Source organism: Callithrix jacchus, chromosome 9, assembly GCF_049354715.1.
Source record: "Callithrix jacchus isolate 240 chromosome 9, calJac240_pri, whole genome shotgun sequence".
Lineage (NCBI taxonomy): Eukaryota > Metazoa > Chordata > Mammalia > Primates > Cebidae > Callithrix > Callithrix jacchus.
The window spans coordinates 51138705-51155791 of NC_133510.1; the positions used below are offsets into that span (position 1 = coordinate 51138705).

General features: G+C 39.4%; 1 long non-coding RNA gene across 1 annotated transcript in view; it reads right to left on the bottom strand.

Moving 5' to 3' along the window:
• Positions 1-2844, bottom strand: part of LOC144577716 (uncharacterized) — a 31787-nt gene extending 28943 nt beyond the window's left edge. Inside the window, exon 1 of the long non-coding RNA XR_013522242.1 lies at positions 2712-2844. This is a non-coding gene — a long non-coding RNA (uncharacterized LOC144577716). The remainder of the gene's footprint in view (positions 1-2711) is intronic.
• Between the last annotated feature and the right edge of the window lie 14243 nt (positions 2845-17087).

Here is a 17087-nt window from a genome sequence, read left to right on the forward strand (position 1 = left end):
TACAATGGAGCATAAAAGGCTTTTATAGCATGCAAATGTACATTAAAATAGTACACCTATCAAATTGAAAGGATTAAAATATTGCACGTGGGCAAGAATGTAGAGAATTGGATGTTCTTAGTGTTAGGAAAGCACAGAGCAGTTATATAATGTCTTCTAAAACTAACAGTCTGTGTGTCCTCCAATGGCTTCTAGGGAAGCTTTGACCTGAGTGTATATGTTGCAGCATTGTTCAAGATAGATCTTTTAAACACGCCAAGATTGTACTAACAAGAAAATAGATTGATACATTTTGGAATAATGATTCAGTGGAATACTATGTAGCAGTGAAAATAAAGTTTTGTGTATCAACATGGACAAACCTCAAAAATTTAACGGTGAATTACCAAAGCAAGATGTGAAAAGATATGCAAAGTGTGTTACCATGTAACATCTAGGGACAAAACAATCCTCAGTATTATTTGTAGATGTCTATGGAGTGTAAATACAGAAACATCATGGGAAGATAAGCATCAAATTCAAAATGTGTTTACTCCTGGAGAGAGAGAGAAAGAGACAAAAAGAGAGAGAGAGGAAGAGAATTGGCTTGAAAGGTAGTACATAATTAGCTTCAGCTTTAACTTTAAACTTTTATTCCTTGTGAAAAATATGAAATAACTACAAGAAAATAACTATGAGGAATAACATAACAAAACTGGATGACAAGCACATGGGCACTTATTATTTCACTCTAGAGAATTTTCTCTATCCTTGAGCTACTTCATTTAAAACGAAGTTTTCAAGGTCACAGAGCTAAGAGTGGCAGAATTTGTATAGTTTTCTTTTAGGAAGCCTTATTTTTTGAAACTCTTTAAGGGACTCCCAACTATTTAAAAGAGAGGAGTCATGTGAGGGTGTAGTTGCAATACAGAGTACTGACTGAGACCTCCTGGTGTGGAGAAGCCAAAGAGCCTTGGCAAAAGTTCTGGGTTTAACACAGTCCATCTTGCTGGCCTTTCTTTGAAGATGCAGTGCCCATTGGCTCAGCAGTCTCAGCTACTAAAACTTTCCCACAAGTGATCTTATTATCCTCATTCATTAAGGTGACAGAGAACAAGATTTTCTCTAGCACTCACATGTGCATCGGGGGTCTGTCTGGATCTAGCCACAGTGGAGCATCCCCCTGGTCTCCTGAATGTACCCTGTGAACTGCTGCCCCTCACCTCTACCTTCTCAGGTTCTGCCCATTTCTTAGAGCCAGCCACATCTCACAGCCCCAAGGAGGCTGTCCCAGATGCTCCAAGCCTATGCAGTTGCTTCCTTTTCAGAACCATTATAGCAGCTCATCTGCCACTTAGCATGTGCTGTCTTTTATTTTAGGTCTTCTTAAAACCTAACAACCAATACACTTTAAAGCTAGAAGAGGTTTTGCAAAACATATAGTCCAATTTCCTCCTTTTGCTGATGAGAAAATGGAAACCTAGAGATACCTGGTAAATAATAGAACCAAGTCTAGACTCCACCCCACCTTTGCCATTGTCTGGCATCATTTCACTGTGATATGTGTGTGTCCTGAGAGGCTATCAGGTTCTTTCTGGATAGCGATTTGTTTGAATCTGGATCTTTAATAGCCATATGCACATGGTGACATGGTTACACAGGGCAGGTGAAAGAGAAATAATTTCTTGTGTAGAACAGAGTTTAAAGTTTAAAAAAAATGTTAATGTATTTCAAACCCTTTTGTATATAAAGTTTCCTTTTAAAAAGGATTAGAAAGCTTCTATTGGTCATATAAGATGTTCAGGTGTTTCTATCTTTGTTACCACAAGGAAAACAAAGTTAATCACTCTTAACTTTGTTCCCTTAGTTCACTGCTAAGGGTGAGCTCAGGGAGGATTTATAGGGACCAGTTCTGACCATTGTAGGTTAAAGACATTTCTTTGAATTTCAGCAGAGAAACATTCTCCTGGGTAGCCCTTTCAACAGTTAAGTTGAAGAAGCTTAACTTTGTAGATATTGTTTTTAATTTCATTTCAGGAAAAAGAGCATTAAGAAGTCAACTTAATAAGCAAAATCATTTAGACTATTTAACTTAATTTGGCAATATGGATGGGAAAAAATAGAACAAAACAAAAGCAAATGTAAGAGTCCACGTTTGGAACAGAACCAGTACTGTCAGCAGGAATATGCAATTACCAGTTTTAACTACATTTAAAAATCACGCCAAATTATCCAAGACCTATGATATATGACATGACACTTATTACCTTGAACAACGTCTCTGAATTCATTTTAAAACTGAGTACAGAACCCCTGGCATTTTCTTCCCCACTTGTCCACCTGTGATCATGTTAAAAAGAAATTTCCTAGAACTGTTCAATCGAAGCTTACTGTGAACACTCTCACGACTTAATCAATGTTCTACATGTTCATTTCAGGTTATTCTGAGATCTCAGAAAGGGTCTGTGAGCCTCCTGAAATAGAAAAAGTCTCAGAAGAATTCATACCCCTGAGCTCAGTGGAGACATTCCAGCCATACGGGCCTCCTTCCTCTTCTCCACCCCAGCCTTCCTCCTTCCTCTTCCTCCCTCACAGCACAGCTATGACAAACACCGCCCACTTACAGTGGGTTCTCCTAATTCCACCCACAGGAGCTAAAAACTTCAAGAAAACACGTTTATTTGTTTAACAATGTACTTTACAGACAGAATTTTCATGAAACATGTTCTCACCCTCTTTGTGCTAGTTCGCTGTATCTCTTTCTTCCAGAATTGTTCCTTCCCAAATGACTACAGTTTTTGCTGGCATTTCTCTGAAAGTATACTCAAGATCTTTTCAAGAGTCAGAAAAGCTACCTGAAATTGCAGGCAGCTTCCTGTTGGGCTTACATTTTGCAGAATCCACGCTTGGTGTGCAGAAGGTGGGCAAGGTGTTTGAAAAAACAGGAAGCACCTGTGAATGTGTGACTTTATTCCTGGAAGCAGAAGGCTCCCTCTGAGATGGCTCTAGATGCTTCCTGCTGTTTCACCTATGAGCATTTTGCGAGGCCTTTTGGTACATTGGGGCTATGAACAGGCTCCCAAATGGTAGGATTATTTGGAAAATCTGGGACATGGGGGAAAGTCACAGGTTTCCTATTATTTTTTTCATTCAACTTTCTTTTTTTGTTGGGGGGATATTGATTGATATGTGTGGAAATGCAGGTAGGCCTTTAATTGCAATGGAGAAGTGAAAACCAAATGAGGATTAGAGATTTGTGTAGTTTTATAGGTGATTGTTGTCATAAGAACATGTTTTCGCTCATTGATTCCTTTACTCAGTAAACAGTATTGAGTGCCAGGCACTGAGATACACCCTAGGAATCCACCAGGGACAAAACAGTAGTTGTGTGAAATTTCAGTCCCTGTTTCCGTCCCAAAATCACCTACAAGAAAGCGTTGTATTTCACATTTGCATCTTTACATTTGCATGTGTCTGTAGGATTTAGTGATGTGTTTAATCGAAATGCCACTGAAATAAGTCTCCTCCTCTGTACAGGGTACTCTAAACTGTTGGTGGGTGGCTAGCCCAGCTTGGGCAGCCCCTGCTTGCCTTTTCAGGTTATGCATTTGGTGGCATTAGTGGCTAATTAGGTTAATCCTGTTCCTTGACTGGAGAGGCCACACCTAATTCCCATCCTGCAAATACACTCTAGGCTGTAGGTAAACTGGATTGCTACATGTGTCTGGATTATTAAAGAGCTATTACCAGTCTCTGAAGAAAAAGTTTCAACAGCTTCTGTTCTACAGTTTTTTAGTAGCTTTATTTTCATATCTGAGCATTATCTGGCACAGGCTAAGGAATCTAGCTCCCTCCCTCTTTCATATGCATGTGGCCTCAGCGAGTCATGTCGTGGCCAGTTTGAAAATGTCCAAGTCAACAGTGCTGATTTGTTGGTAGGCTACACTGGAGAAAATGCAGCAGAGGGGCTGGAGAGAAAGAAGCCTAGGTCTAAAGTTTAGCTCTGCCACTTACTAACTGTGTGAACTTGGGCAAGTCATTTAGCATTCTTCCAAGACCAACTTTTTTCATGTGGAAATAATTCTCATACTTACACACGCAAGTATCATGAGAACTAAATTATATAAAACATATAGGACATTATGTCATACATATCCCCAGGTTCTAGAGGTTTATTAGGACTCGAGCCAAGAGGCATGGGATTGATCTTGGAAAAGTCACCCTGGCCCTCTGTGCTCAAGATGCCTCTAGCATAAAGGTTGAATATGTCCTGTATTCAGTCCCTACACATTTACTGAACACCCACATATGATAGTCACTGAGCCAGAGACCATTGACACGGACAGAAGTGTCGGGTTCCTGTCCTCAACACAAATGAAGTTCCTCTATTTTATATCGGTTGTTGGAAAAAGAGAGGGAAGATTTTCTAAGGTTAGAATGAAATTCTAAAGTTATTAACTGGCTGCCAATCACTGTTAAAGGGCCCTTTCCATATTGTGTTATTAAGAGCACCAGCAAACATGGGCAGACCAAGGGCCATGACTGGGTCTCCCACTTATTAGATGCGTGACTTCGGGCAAGATACCTCATTTTGCTAAATCTCAGTGTTTTTTTTCAAAGTTTGAACAATAGGAGGATATTCCTGACAGGATTCTTGAGAAAATTAGTTGAATTAATAGAGGAGAAAGAGAAAGATTTTCTGTCTCCAACATATGCAAACGCTGTTTGCATATGTACTACTCTGTTTTCCCACTGTTATAAACACCCAAGACTGAGTAATTTAAAAGGAGAGAGGTTTAATAGACTGGCAGTTTCACACGGCTTGGGAGGCCTCAGGAAATCTATAATCATGGTGGAAGGAGAAGGAGAAGCAAGCACCTTCTTCACAAGTCAGTAGAAAAGAGAGACAGTTTAGGGGGAAGAGCCCCTTATAAAACCATTAGATGTTGTAAGAACTCACTCACTACCAGAACAGATGGGGGAAATTGTCACCATGATCCAAATACCTCCCACTAAGTCCCTCACTATATTGCCTTCACTAGTCTTGAACTCATGGGCTGAAGTGATCCTTCTGCCTCAGCTTCCCAAAGTGATGGGATTACAGGCATGAGCTACCTAGTGTGTCAGTCACTGGATTAGGCAACGGAGATACAAAGACAAAAGAAAATTCTGGACTGCGGTTGAATTAGGAAAGCACAAATAAACACCTTGATTAGTACATGATGAATGTTATAAGAAAAGTCTGGAGAGGTCTCAAGAACAAGAAAAGAAATTTTACTATTCTACCTGGAAGAGGTAAAGTGTTAAGAATTTATGATTAAAGGTGTTCATAAAGGTAGACCTCAGAGGCCAAAATAAAAGGGGGGCGGGTGGGTAATCAAGCCATTCTCTTATTTCTTATCCTCTGAAAAACACTGACCAAACAGGAGGGATTTCAGGACCTCATTTCCTAATCAATGACATCTGGGATTTTCTCAAGTTCTGTAAGAGCAGCAGTAACTCAACAACAGACAAGTTGTTCTGAGATGAAACAGGCATGCTTGGGTTTGAACAACCTGGTGCTTTATAAACTATGAGCCAAACAATTTTTCTAATTTCTCTTGGCTTCAGGTTTCTCACATATAAAGTGAAGATAGTGCCAGCCTTTCAGGTTATTGTGGGATATGAGATAATATGCCTGGCACACAGTAGGCACTCAATATGTGTTAGTGAACATTTCATCTATAAGATAAAAGTCTTCTTCTCAGAGAATATTAAGGGTTTTGTAAAACTTGTGTTTTATTAGGTTTTTAAATTTTTTTTTGCTTGTAAAGATGAATCTTTCACCAAATGCATTTGATTTCACCTTCCTTATCTCCTCTGGACTACTATACAAACATTTCCTTTATTTTATTTTCAGCCAGTATGTAGGTACTAGCACAGTGACCCTGCCTTTACTTCCCCTCCACCATCTCATTCCCTTCAGACTTCAAAATTAATTGGGGGTTGTTAGGGGCTGAATTGCATCCCACCTACTGACCTGCACATGTACATGTTAAAGTCTGTGTTGATCAGGGTTCCCCAGAGAAACAGAAACAATCATGTGTAGATTAAAATAAGGTTATATAATTACAGCTACTTTCATTTTCTTATTTTCTTCTAGTCTAGTTTTGCCTATTGAATATTTTATTATGAATTTTATTTCATGTTTATCAAGAAAGAAGGCATTACAAAATATTTATTATTAAAAGAGGGCTTTGGGGTCACATAGTGATAAGAACTAATGTACTCAATGATTTCTTAGAGTTTCTACCAGTATTTATATATCCTGGCTCTCAAATGCTGAATGAAATAAGAGCTTTAGCGTCTTAAATTTTCAGTGTGGAAAGTTAGTTATTTGAAAAATTTTTGTGAAACACTCAAATGTGAACTCAATTGTGTTTTAACTTTTCTAAACTTCAGTTTCCTCATTTATAACATGAAAATAATAATTGACTTATGAGGATTCCTGTGGGTGTAAAATTTATTATCATGTTAAGTAAAAATGACAGTAGATAAGCGGGGTCCAGTTTCAAAGATGTCTTCAGGCTGTAATGGCAAGAAAGCTAATAAAATCTGTGGTGAAGACAAAGCTATGTGTCTTTCATAGCATTTCCCCTTTCTGGAAATTCATGGAAATCTACTGTTTTAGCCAATGGAATATGTAAGCCATTTCCAGAGTTGCCTTTTAAAATCAGAGTGACCCTCTGGTCCTCACTTCCATAGCTTCAAGTGACCCTTGGAGCCATGGGGACCTAATGGCTTGACTATGAGTTGGAGGATGGTCTTCAGACTCTCATCCAACTGCAGAGTGAGCAAATAAAGTTTTACTATGGTTGAGTTTGGGGTTTTTTTTTGTTGTTGTTGGGGCAATGCTTTAGTCCCTTTGTGTTACCATAAAGGAATACCTGAGGCTGGATAACTTATAAAGAAAAGAGGTTAGTTTGGCTCACAGTTCTGCAGGTTGTACAAGAAGCATGGCACCAGCTTCTGCTTTCTGGTGAGGACTTCAGGCTGCTTTCACTTATGGCAGGAGGTGAAGGAAAGCCAGGTGTGTAGAGATTATATGGTGAGAGAAGAGAGACGTGGAAGGTGTCAGGCTCTTTTTAACAACCAGCTCTTGGAGAACTCTCATGGGAACTAATAGAACAAGAACTCACTCATTACCAGGAAGAAGGTACAAAGCCATTCAGAAGAAATCTGCCCCCATGGCCCAAACACCTCTCATTAGGTCCCACCTCCAACATTAGAGATCAAATTTCAACATGAGGTTTGAAGAGTCAAATATCCAAACTATAGCAGGCAACACACATGGCTTTCTCTACAGTGCAAGATCTTAGACCGTAATCATGGAAGACAGTTTTTGGTTAAGGGAAATAACTCCCTTCTACACTAGGCATTTAGATTACTGGATTGGTTCTAAGATACACATGTTAAGAGAGACAATTTTGTTCAAGAAGAGAAAAACGTATGATGAAGGAAGGAAAGACCTGCAAATCATGATATTATAAGAAAACATTAAAAACTATAATGCTCTGCAGATATCCTGGAGAAAAGAATATTCATGGAGCACTATAGTTGTTTTTAAATGGTTGCAGTTTGGGGTAGAAATTTTTTTCTATGTGGTTGCAGGTGTCAGTGTTTAAGAAAACGAGCTAAATAGAGGAGGATTAATTTCAGTTTGACATACAGGAGAAATTGCATTCTCTCTCTGAAAATGGCAAGGACTGCTTCTTGAGAGAATGTGTTCCTTATTCCTGGATGTGCCAAGTAATATCTTAAGAGCCACTTATAGGGAATGTTGTAAGAAGAATTCATATATTACATAAAAGGTTGAATTAAGTGGCTTCTAAGTTCCCTCCAGTCTCAAAGAATATGTCTCTAAGAACTATCACCTTGGATATTTCAGTTTTTAAAATTGTACTTTTGCGTACTTCAATTTGTTTAAATCAAGGCATACTTGTAGTACAAGGCAAACATACACACTTGCTCACAGCAGGATCCATTTGGATTCAGGCTGACACTGCACTCCTCTTCTGCAGTCTAATTCAAATATAGACAGTGGTGAGCTGACAATGGAGCAGCATGTGCAGTTTCAGCTTCTCTTGGGGAATGAGGACATGCAACCAAACAGAGGCTTCAATTAAGAGAGTGGCTGCTGCCAGGAAAAACCAGAGGGAAATCATCAAACAACCATGGAAGCAACAACAGGTAGATGGGGTCAGTCCTGGGGTCCACTGGAGCATCACCCAGAGAACACCGCCCCACTAGGCCAGCACAGCCAAGATTAATTGAAAAGATGGGCAGTAAAGCACTGCATTCTGTAGGTATATCTGTTGGTGATAAAGCTGGCTTCCCTTTCAAAGCTGCAATGCAAAGTAAAAAACAAGAGAAAAAGCATAAGACTGCTATTTAATGAGATGACAACAGAGGTCTTCTTGAGATAATGACTCCCACATTATGAGTGAGCCTGTAAAACCCTTATCACAGCCCATCTGACTATGCTTAGAGTGTTCTCCGTGTACTTTGGAGCTCTGCTGCCCCCATGCCTGCTGGAATGTAAGACTGATTCATTTGTTCGAGTTATCCTTGAATGCTGCCTCTCTATCTTCTCAGAGTGCAGCAGCAAAGGGCATGTTCTCTAAAAGCAAGGCAAGAAACAAACTCTTTTAAAAGCATTGAGAGTTGATGTTAATTGGATTGGAATGGCCAAGGAGAAAGACAAGTGGGAACGTATCTTTGGTTGGCAGTGCTTTAATTTATTTCATATTAATGCAATCCTCTTCAAAGTCTCTGACCCCAGAAGCATTTCCAAAAATCATTTTTAATTAGGGCAGATTCTACACAACCAAAGCATATGAGAAGGTGATACACTTAGGAGCTAATTCAGGCAACTCTTTCTGTCTCCTCTGAAAAATACGAATTCAGTAATTAAGAAGCCATGACTTGGCAAAATTGGTAGTTTAGATAAGTAGCTTCTCTATGATTTTGATTCATATTCCAAAATGTCTGTGGAACCTGTGAGTAAAAGGCCCAATCGTTGTCTAAGTCAGATGACTCCTGGCTTCCTCAGAGCTGTAATTAAACCCATGCTGCTGCAGAGGCGACACGTGTAAGCTCTGCCATGGCTTGGTCAGCATCGCCGCAAAACCACGGTGACCACACTCACGTTCCCAGAAGGTCTCAAAGAGATATTCCATTCCTGTCACATTTTTGTTTCATGAACTTCAGATAATCAGGAAAATAAATACCTTTGTAAAACTTGATTGGCAGGCACAGAAGTGTTGATTCTAGGGTACAGGAATTTCTGGTCACTTGTATTGGGATCAATAGAAGAAGTAGAAAATCAGGACTGAAACAAAAAACATAAAAACGCAAGAAAGTTGTTGAGGAGAACCAGAGTTCTATTGAGAGATTCAGGAAGACAAAAATAAACTAATATAAACTAAAAAATAAACTGAGTTGTCTGTATCTTCTGTGAGGATGGAGAGAACATGAACTCTGATCTACAAGATAGAGCCAAAAGTAGAGGGATGCCCCTCTCTGCGGACCTTATGGACTTCACAAATCCTAAAATAATTGCTACCTGAACTTCTACAGAAAAATTTGGTTGATCCTTGATCCAGAATAACCACTATTATTTTGGTGCCTCTTCTTTTTAACTCCTATTGAGCACCTGTGTGAGTTTTTAAGAAAACAAAGTCTGTGATACTGCTGTTTATGGTTTTTATTGATACATAATATTTGGGTATATTTATTTAAAAATGTGATGTTTTGTTAAATGTATGGAATATGTAATGATCAAGTCAGGGTATTTAGAATACCCACCACCTTACCTGACATTTCTATGTGTTGGAAACATTTCAAGTCTTCTAGATATTTTAAAACATATAATATGTGATTGTTAAGTACAGTCACCCTACCCTGCTATTGCACACTAGAACTCATTCCTTCTATCTGTGTGTTTTTGCCATTAACCAACCTCTCTTCATTCCTCCATCTCCACATACACACTTCCCTAACTCTGGTATCTATCATTCTACTCTCTACCTCTCTGAGATAAACTTCTTTTAGCTGCCACATGTAAATGAGAATCTATAATATTTGTCTTTCTGTGCCTGGTTTATTTCACTGAACATGTTGTCCTGCACTACCATCCATGTCGCTACAAGTGACATGATTTCATTCTTTTTTATGACTGAATAGTATTCCACTGTATATACAATACCACGTTTTCTTTTCTTTATCCATCCATCTCTTGATGGGCAAGTTAGTTAATTCCATATCTTTGCTATTCTGTATAGTGCTTCAATAAACATAGGGGTGCAGGTATCCTTTGATATACTGATTTTCTTTTATTGGAGGTGTGAATACCCAGTACTGGGATTGCTGGATTTTATATCTATTTTTAGTTCTTTGAGAAATCTCTGTAATGTTTTCCATGGTGGCTATACTAGTTTACATTCCAACCAACTTTGTTCTATATAGTTTTGCATCTTGTGTTTTTTTCCACTTTAATATTACATCATGAGTATTTTTCCAAGTCATTAAATTTTTAAAAAATGAAAGTCCATTTTAATATACAAGCCAAATGTAAACAACTGCATTTGTAGGACAGTGCCCTTACCAGTTAGTCCTATTTCCCCAACAGTTCAACAGTTTAATCTGTTTATCTTTTATTTAATTGTGTTAAAATACACGTAATGAAATATGCCACTTTAAGCATTTTAAAGTGTACAGTTCAGTGATGTTAAGTACATTCACATTCATATGGTTGTGCAATCATCTTCACCATCTTTCTCTGGAACTCTTTTTTTTTTAATTTAACTTTTAAGTTCAGTGGTACATGTGCAGGGTCGTTACATAGGTAAAGTTGTGTCATGGGGGTTTGTTGTACAGATTATTTTGTTACATAGGTTCTAAGCCTAGCACCCATAGTTATTTTTCCTGATCCTCTCCCTCCTCCCATCATCCACCCTCTGATGGGCCCTAGTGTGTGTTACTTCCCTCTGTGTATCCATGTATTCTCATCATTTAGCTCCCGCTTATAAGTGAGAACGTGCACTATTTGGCTTTCTGTTCCATGTTAGTTTGCTAAGGATAATGACCTCCAGCTCCATCCATGTAGAACTCTTGAAAAAAAAATGAAACTTTGTACCCACTGAACAATAATAACTCTCCATTCTACCCTTTCAACTAAAAACATAATTTTGAATCATTATCGTATTAGTCCATTCTCATGCTGCTATAAAGAACTGCCTGAGACTGGGTAATTTATAAGGGAAAGAAGTTTAATGGACTCAGAGCTCTGCATTGTTGGGGAGGCATAGGAAACTTACAATCTTGCCAAAGGAGAAGCAGGCACCTTTGTCACAAGGCAGCAAGAAGAAGGGCTGTGAAGGGAAAGAGCCTCTTATAAAACCATCCAATTTCATGAGCTCTCATGATAAAATCTCATCCATAGCATGAGGGAAATCACCCCCATAATCCAGGTACCTTCACCTGGTCCTGCTCTTGACACATGGGGATTATGGCGATTACAATTCAAGGTGAGATTTGGGTGGAGACACAGAGCCAAACCATATCAGTTATATAATATTTATTTTGGTTTTATGATTCCTGGCTTTTTTCATTTGGCACTTTTCTATCGATGTTAGAAATAAAAGTTATTTTTTTGAGTCCTTCTATTTGGAGTAATGAAAGGACAGTAACAAAATCTTGTAGAAGAACTGTCAAGAGTGCTTATGGCAGCAAGCTTTGAAAATGCATATTTTTACTATAAGATCATATATAATGTAACTAAAATGTGATTTGGGGTTTAATACAAAGTTTCAGGATAGTCCCAGAAACAAATTGCATGGAGTGAGGGTGACACTAGGGAGCTTGAGTGTCCCCCTCTCTAGGTTAAGCCTGTGCTTCATTGTTTCCATACCCAGCACCCAGCAGTTGCTATGGATCTCAATATCCCCACACCACTCCCTCCACATCAGGAAGAAAAGAAGAGGGGGAATAGAAAAGATAAAAAGTCAGGGATGACTCCTACTCAGAGACAGTTGATGCTTAGGGATGTGGCCACAGAATCCTCTTGGGAGGAGTGAACATGACTGGAGCCTCTACTCAGAGAGCTTTATGCAGAGATGTGATGTTGGAGATGTACAGGAAACTTGTCTTCCTGGGAATATCTCTTTTGACCTAGGTAGTACCTCCATGTTGGAGCAAGGGAAAGAGCCTTGGACTGTAGAGAGCCAAGTGCAAATAGCAAGAAACTGAAACGGGTGAGAATGGATCAAATGTGTGATTACAGGCCTTTCCTTATGGTCTCTGGGAAAGAATCAATAGTATGACATGACCCATTTCATTAGGTGAGGATCATTTCTATCCAAGTTCCTGGAAGCAGAAGGACTCTGCCTTTGAAAATTAAATATTGTCTGAAGAAGAGGGCATTTGGCAGGGATTGAGAATAAAGTAAAACGATGATGCCACTCATTGTGCTCATTGTGTTCAGGGTGGCTTTCTCACAGGAGGGCACTGTGGGTTAAAGGAAAGAAATTATTTACTGGCTGACCATGATATGGAACAGGCCAAAGGCCTTAGGACACTAGGGTTTCTATGGGAGTAGAGTAACACGTTATGAGGTACTAATTATGTGGTAGAAATAATGCAGGAGAAAATGGCCACATTCTCCATGAAATGGCAATAATGTTGCATAGCAAAGATTGATGACAAATTAGTCTCATTTTTGAAATTGAAGAAAGAACAGTTATCAGGGTAGAGAGTTCAATTTCAAAAACTAGAACAGCATGTTCTTGAGTGGGATTCACATCTTAACTGTTAGCATAATAATGTGTTACTCTTACTCAGAATATATTAGTGATCAAGTCTTTTAACTAATAAAATTTAACATTATTTCATTAAAAGAAAGGAAAAGAAAGTTTTGGAATGGTAAAATTCTGGCCCCGTGACTTAAAATTTAGGACTAGTTAACCACTCTGTGTCTCAGTGTTCTTATCTGAAAACCAAGGGTAATAAAACTTGTGGGTGGGAGGGGCCAAGAGGGCCAAATAGAAATAGCTCTGGTGGCAGCTCCCAGCGAGATCAATGCAGAAGGCAGATGATTTCTGCATTTCCAACTGAAGTACCCAGCTCATCTAATTGGGACTGGTTAGGCAGGGTACTATGCTTTTCCCGTGGATATTGGCGATCTGTGGATCAGGAGATTCCCTCATGAGCCAACACCACCAGGGCCCTGGTTTTCAAGCACAAAACTGGGCCGCTGTTCGGGCTGACACTGAGCTGCAGGAGTTTTTTCATACCCCAGCAATGCCTGGAACTCCAATGAGACAGGAGAACTGTCCACACCTCTGGAAAGGGGGCAGAAGCCAGGGAGCAAAGTGGTTTTGCTCAGCCAGTCCCACTCCCATGGAGTCTAGCAAGCTAAGAACCACTGGCTTGAAATTCTCACTGCCAGCACAGTGGTCTGGAGTCAGCCTGGGACAATCAAGTTTGGTTGGGGAGGGGTGACTGCCATTACTGTGGCCTTAGTAGGCAGTTTTCCCATGACACTGCTAAGGAGACTGGGAGGTTTGGCCTGGGCAGCTATGGCCAGACTGCTTCTCTAGATTCCTCCTCACTGGGCAAGGCATCTCTGCAGGAAACCCAGCAGTTCCAGTGAGGGGCTTACACACAGAACTCTCGTCTTCCTAAGAAAGAGCACCTGGGGGAAGGGAGGTTGCCATAACAGCTACAGCAGACTTTCCTGTCTGCTCACTCAAGAGAGCAGCTGATCCTGACAAGGGGAATTCTCCCAGCGCAGTGCACTAACTCTGCTAAGGGACAGACTGCATCCGCAAATGGGTCCCTGACCCTGTGCCTCCTGACTGGGAGAGACCTCTCAACAGGGGTCGATAGACACTTCATAGAGGAGAGCTCTGGCTGGTATGTGGTGACACTCTGGGATGAAGCTTCCAGGAAAAGGAGCAGGCCATGATCTTTGCTGTTCTGCAGCCTCCACTGGTGATACCCAGGTGAACAGGGTCTGGAGTGGATGCCCAGAAAACTGCAACAGATACACAGTAAAGGGGCCTGACTGTTAGAAGAAAAACTCACAAACAGAAAGCAACATTAACAACATCAACAAAAAAGACCCCCTACAAAAACCCCATCCAAAGGTCATCAGTCTCAAAGATGAAAGGTATATAAATCCATGAAGATGAGGAAAAATCAGCACAAAAATACTGAACATTTTAAAAGCCAGAATGCATCTTCTCCTCCAAATGATCACAACAGCTCTCCAGCAAGGGCACAGAACTGGATAGGGAATTAAATGGATGAATTGACAGAAGTAGGCTTCAGAAGGTGGGTAATAACAAACTCCACTGAGCTAAATGAGCATGGTCCAACGCAATGCAAAGAAGCTAAGAATCTTGATAAAATGTTGCTAACTAGAATAACCAGTTTAGAGAGGAACATAAATGACCTGATGGAGCTTAAAATCACAGCACAAGAACTTTGTGAAACCTACACAAATATCAGTAGCAGAATCAATCAAGTGGAAGAAAGAATATCAGAGTTTGAAGACCATCTTGCTAAAAGAAGGCATGCAGACAAGACTAGAGAAAAAAGAATGAACAGGAACAAACAAAACCTCCAAGAAATATGGGACCATGTGAAAAGACTGAACCTATGATTGATTGGTGTATCTGAAAGAGACAGAGAGAATGGAACCAAGTTAGAAAACACACTTCAGAATATTATCTAGGAGAACTTCCCCAACCTAGCAAGACAGGCCAACATTCAAATTCAGGAAATACAGAGAAAACCACTAAGATACTCCACAAGAAGATCAACCCCAAGGCACATAATCATCAGATTCTTCAAGGCCAAAATGAAGGAAAAAATGTTAAGGGCAGCCAGAGAGAAAGGTGAAGTCACTTACAAAGGGAAGTCCATCAGACTAACAGCAGATCTCTCAGAAGAAACCTTATAAACTAGAAGACAGCAGGGCCAATATTCAGCATTCTTAAAGAAAATAATTTTTAACCCAGAATTTCACATCCAGCCAAACTAGGCTGCATAAGTGAAGGAGAAATAAATCCTTTCCAGACAAGAAAATGCTAAGGGATTTTGTCATCACCAGGCTTGCCTTGAAAGAGCTCCTGAAGGAAGCACTAAATATGGAAAGGAAAATCCAGTACCAGTCACTGCAAAAATACACCAAAATATAAAGACCAATGACACTTTGAAGAAACTGCATCAGCTAGTATGCAAAACTAGCTAGCATCATGATGAAAATCTCAAATTCACACATAACAATATTAACCTTAAATGTAAATGGGTTAAATGCCTGAATTAAAAGACACAAACTGGCATATTGGATGAAGAGCCAAGACTCATTGGTATGCTGTATTCAGGAGACCTATCTGCTGTGCAAATACATGCACAGGCTCAAAAATAAGAGATGGAGGAAAATTTGCCAAGCAAATGGAAAGAAAAATAAAAGCAGGGGTTGCAGTTCCAGTCTCTGGTAAAACAGATTTTAAACCAACAAAGATCAAAAAAGACAAAGAAGGGGATTACATAATGGTAAAAGGATCAATGCAACAAGAAGAGCTAACAATCCTAAATAACAATGACCCAATACAGGAGTACCCAGATTCGTAAAACAAATTCTTAGAGATCTACAAAGAGACTTAGACTCCCAAACAATAATAGTGGGAGATGTTAATACCCCACTGTCAATATTAAATCAATGAGACAGAAAATTAACAAGGATATTCAGGGCTTGAGCTCAGCTCTGGATTAAGTGGACCTAATAGACATCTACAGAACTCTCCACCCCAAAACAACAAAATATACATTCTTCTCAGTTCCACATAGCACTTATTCTAAAATCAACCACATAATTGGAAGTAAAACACTCCTCAGCAAATGCAAAAAAACTAAAATAATAACAATCAGTCTTTCAGACCACAGTTCAATCAAATTAGAACTGGGAATTAAGAAACTCATTCAAAACCACACAACCACATGGAAATGGAATATGCTGCTCCTGATTGACTATTGGGTAAATTACAAAATTAAGGCAGAAATCAAGAAGATCTTTGATACCAACGACAGCAAAGAGACAACATACCAGAATCTCTGGGACATGGCTAAAGCAGTGTTAAGAGGGAAATTTATAGCACTGGATGCCTACAAGAGAAAGCCAGAAAGATTTCAAATCGACACCCTAACATCACAATAAAAATAACTAGAGAAGCAAGAGCAAACAAATTCAAAAGCTAGCAGAAGACAAGAAATAACAAAGATCAGAGCAGAACTGAAGGAGATAGAGACACAAAAAACCCTTCAAAAAATCAGTGAATCCAGGAGCTGGTTTTTGAAAAAGTTAACCAAACAGATAGACTGCTAGCTAGACTAATAAGGAAGAAAAGAGAGAAGAATCAAATAGACACAATAAAAAATGATGAAGGGGATATCATCACTGATCCCAAAGAAATACAAACTACCATCAGAGAATATTATAAACACCTGTATGCAAATAAAGTAGAAAATCTAGAAGAAATGGATAAATTCCTGGACACATACACCCTCCCAAGACTAAACCAGGAAGAAGTGGAATCCTTGAATAGACCAATAACAAGTTCTGAAATTGAGGTAGTAATTAATAGCCTACCAACAGAAAAAGCCCAGGATCAGGCAGATTCATAGCTGAATTCTATCAGAGGTACAAAGAGAGCTGGTACTATTTATTCTGAAACTATTCCAAACAATTAAAAAGGAGGGACTCCTCCCTTACTCATTACGTGAGGCCAAAGACCTGGCAGAGACACAACAAAAAAGAAAACTGTAGGCCAACATTTCTGATGATACAAAAATCCTCAATAAAATACTGGCAAACTGAATCCAGCAACACATCAAAAAGCTTATCTACCACAATCAAGTCGTCTTTATCCCTGGGATGCAAGGCTGGTTTAACACAAGCAAACCACAAAACATAATCCATACATAAACAGAACCAGTGACAAAAACCACCATTATCTCAATAGATGCAGAAAAGGCCTTCAATAAAATTCAACATCCCTTCATGC